Here is a 4,402-nt window from a genome sequence, read left to right as displayed (position 1 = left end):
ATAAAAAAACTATACGAGAGCGTTGTGAACAAAAACAGCAAATGTCTACTATTCCAAACAGCGAGAGGCCTGGGCCAAGCCAGAACTGAACCCAGACCTTCTAGATGGCATTCGACCTGTGAGGTAGCACTGCTAACCATCACACAACCATGCAGCTGCACATTAATCCAGTCTGTTAAAACTGGTATAAACTAGATCTTTAGCAGGTGCAAAACTTGATGATATTAAGTTGTTTGAACTCAAACACATAATTATAATAAGACAGACCATCAAAAAGTACAGTCTACTCAGCATTAACAAGTAATGTTCACATTCTAGATAATTTTAAGTAATATGAACTCAGTATTTTTAAGTGGAATCAAAATCTGGGTTTACAGTGCAGTCCATCACAGGGCCAACACAGAAAGAAGAACCCACAGGCACAGGGAGAACATGCAAACTCCACATAGAAAGGCACCAGCCGGCCGCCCGGCAGGTTGAAAAGATCTAAAAGAGATCTAAAAGATTTAAAAGATCTGCACTTGATTACAAGTGTTTAACTTGCATTTGATAGCTGTTCACTGGAACTCTCAATGTGAGGTCCTAAAGAGATGTAGATATAAGTGAAGGTGGCCATCATTAGGCTGAAAAACTATAAGAGAGACTTTAGGAGTGACCAAACTGTTAATTCTTAAAAAGAAGGAATACACCGTCCAGCACAGCAACACCAAAAGACCTGACAGACCACAGAAGACAAATAATCTGCATGATGACAGAATTATTTCTCTAGTTACAAAACAACTTCACAGCATTCAACAGTCTCAAGGAGGTAGATGTATCACTGTCAAACTCTTTACAACAAGGTGCAAACTGTTGAATGCAAGAATAAGAAGGCCAGATTAGACACAGACATAGTGAAGGCGGTATGAGCATGTATGGCTGCCAGTGCCAGTGCCACTAGTATTTATTGATGATGTGACTCCTGATGGTAGCAGGATGAAGTGCGAAGTGCACAGAATTATACTCCCTGCTTAGTTTCAGCCAGATGCTGACTGAAATGAATTTTTATCTAAGTATTAAAAACATTCCTTATATTTAAAATTGTTTGCTTGCCCCAATTACATTTGAGCCTCTGCAGAACTATGCATAATAATGGCTGAAACTGCTAAACAGTTAATGCAATTAAAAAAAAGAAACCCTGAAAATCTGCACTTTGATTGTTTTAAAATCAACTGTGGTGGTATAGAAAGATAAAATAATAAACAAATGTGTCATTGTCCAAATACTTCTGGGCCTACGTGTATATTCCACTGAAATGATGAACCACATCTGCTTAGAGGAGGGATTACAAGGCACATAAATGGTGGAAATAATACCAACATTTGCCAAAATGTAAAAAAAAAAAAGATATTTTATGATACACCCCTTGACTGATTGTGTAATTTCCTGAAATTTACCATGTCATTTTCACCAGTCTGAAACACAGTGTTTAATTTCCCTGTCTGGTTCAGCTCTGTTGAACCTGACCACATCCAGCGCCACTGAGTTTGTTATAGCTGTAACCACTCTCCACAGTGTACTGAGACATGTTTCACTACAGCTGTGAGTAAGTGGTTAAACAGCTGAAGTTGTATAAACAAAGTAAACTGAGGCTTTATGAAAATTTACATATTCAGCAAGAGCTGGATATTAGTCATTGTAGTTTGGCAGCTTTTACAACTCACAGCTGCTGAACCACTGAGTTATTATGAGTGTTTAAACATGGGGTGGTCTGATGAGTATGACTGACCAGTGGCAGCAGGTCTTATGATGCGTGAGGTGAAGTTATGAAAGCAGGAAGACCAAACCTGAATCAACACCACAGTCAGCCTACAGCACATTAGCTCATTTCATGAGATTTTCTTCACTGTAAAAGCCCATCTTCTAACCCAGACAGATCCTGCAGATACCAACCAGTTCCAGACAAGATTAGAGATGCTGCACAAACATAAAATGTCCCTTTAACTCTGATTTTAGTTTGCAAAATATAATGCCAGTGAGGTTTAAAGAAAAGAATCAGGCCAGGTTAATTGGTCACTCTAAATTGCCCATAGGTGTGAATGTGAGTGTGAATGGTTGTCTGTCTCTCTGTGTTGGCCCTGTGACAGGCTGGTGACCTGTACAGGGTGTACCCCCCCGCGCGCGCAATCCTGAACAGGATAAGCGGAAGAGAATGGATGGATGGATATACAAATTATTAATACTGAGCCATTTCTGCTTTGGCATTTGCTTAATTACTCACCTGATTTGGACTTAGAGAACAGGTTTGGGGCCCATTACATGCAATTCATCAGCTCAAAATGATGGCCAACACCCCCCCACAATACTACAATGATCAAGTATGATGAGACAATTCAGACTATTTAAAGATAAGTAAAATGTCAGTGCTATAAAACATGTATAAATGAGTTAATTAGCCACATAAATTAACATCTAATGTTGACATTTGTGGTTGAATTTGAATTTTGTTTTACTTGTTGAACAATTTGGATTTGGTTATGAATATATTTTGACCTAAATGTAGTTGCCCTGTGCACACATCATCATGGAATCTACAGCAATATTATTCAGGATATTTTTATTTTTCGGATGAGATTATAGCATGTCATTAAACTACATATGTCTAGCTTCATTTCCCAGTGTGGCTCTTGGTGAAATTGAGTTTACACCTCCACAGTAGCTGTTTGCACATCATCAGATGGAAATAAATCAGAATTCAAAACAGCTGCAGGCTGCAGTGTACATTAAGCCTAGAATTCATTCAAGTTTTGCTTTTTCTCCACATACACAGTTTAAAGCTGATACTCAGCAGAGTGCCTCACCCTTTCTCTAGCCTTCAATATGGGCTTTTGGGAGGTTAAACACTGGGAAAGATAACACAGTCGGCATCTTACTCAAAAAGGGGGTAGCTTCATAAGTCACTTACTTATGCTATTGTTCAGAGTAAGTTGAAAGTTAATCTACAATAGTCATTGCACTTGGAAAGACATTTTGCTGGTGAGCTTCCTATAAACTGTGTCTCAGCAGCCAACACCCTCAAATATCAGCAAATAAAACCAGAGCCCAACAAAACTTTGGATCACTGTTCAGTAATTACTATACAAAACATACCTCTGCTTAGCATGCATGTCCAAATCTGACATGTATTTTTTTTTTTTCCCTGCTAAAGTCATTTCCCTGAAGGTGCTTCAAAACATTAGAACTACAGAAGTCACATGAACCAGAGTTTCCACCGGCTTTTATGTTAATTCTCTTCTAATGGTTTCCATTTTTGGCTCTGCACATACAGAGGCAATTCTTTGCTCAGAAAGGTGCTGTGATGGTGGCTGTTAAAAATAGCTCACACAGTCTGTGTCTAGTTGAACATATTATCTTCATCCAAGAGGAGGGAGGGAGTGCAGAGAGACACCTCAGTGAACACCACCACGTGCAGGTTTTCTTTATGCATAAATGTGTAATGTATCAGCTGAATTTCAGTTTCTTTCTCCGCTTTCCTCTTTTAATTCTTTTGATTTCCTGCCTTACTGCCTTCAGAAGACTCAGACAGGTTGGCAAATCAGCCCTCTCAGCAGACAGACAGCACAAACTGAACCAGAAGCTTCTGTTCCCACCACTTCAACAGGACATGTGCTTCATTTAACCCTCTACCAATGCCAGTTACTGAAGCGTTTTTAAGCAGGCATCACATGTACGCAGATGAGAAGCATCCCGATTTTAAAGATTACAGTTTTGGCTTGCTATGTTTCATTTGGGATATTTAAAGCAGAATGGTTCCAATTTTATCGATGACATTTTCACATTGTATTAATAAGCCTGTGAAAACCTGTTTTATACCATGTTTTGTGACTCTCAAGTAATTTGTTAATACTTTGAAAATTCTAACTTTGAACATAAAGTTGGTTTAATTGAGGCTGTGGAGTTTATGTATGATTGTGTGTTTGATTGTGTGCATGATTTCTCAAATAAATGGCATAATTTGAATGGATGGCCGGATGGATGGAAATGTAGTCATGTGGAACAGAAAGTACACCCTCTTTTACTTATAAGGCCATTGTACCACCTTGATTCTTTTCTTTTTAGACATTTTATTTAGAATACTTTGGTTTACAGAGGAGTTCATGGTCAACTCAGTGACTGTGAGTAGCTCAGGTCCTGTGGCTGCAAAACAAGCCCAAATCATCACATCTCCATCACTGTGCTTGACAGTTGGTATGAGGTATTTGTGCTGATATGCTGTGTTTGGTTTTTGCCAAATGTGGTGTTGTGAATTATAGCCAAACATCTCCACTTTGGTCTCTCTGCCTAAATGACATTGTTCCAGAAGTCTTGTGGTTTATTCAGAAAAAAACCTAAACCAAACCTAAGTGAAGCTTCCGTGTTCTTT

Source organism: Archocentrus centrarchus, chromosome 3 (genome assembly GCF_007364275.1).
Source record: "Archocentrus centrarchus isolate MPI-CPG fArcCen1 chromosome 3, fArcCen1, whole genome shotgun sequence".
In the NCBI taxonomy this organism is placed as follows: domain Eukaryota; kingdom Metazoa; phylum Chordata; class Actinopteri; order Cichliformes; family Cichlidae; genus Archocentrus; species Archocentrus centrarchus.
The sequence above is the reverse complement of the archived record's forward strand: the minus strand, read 5'-3'. Positions refer to the sequence as shown.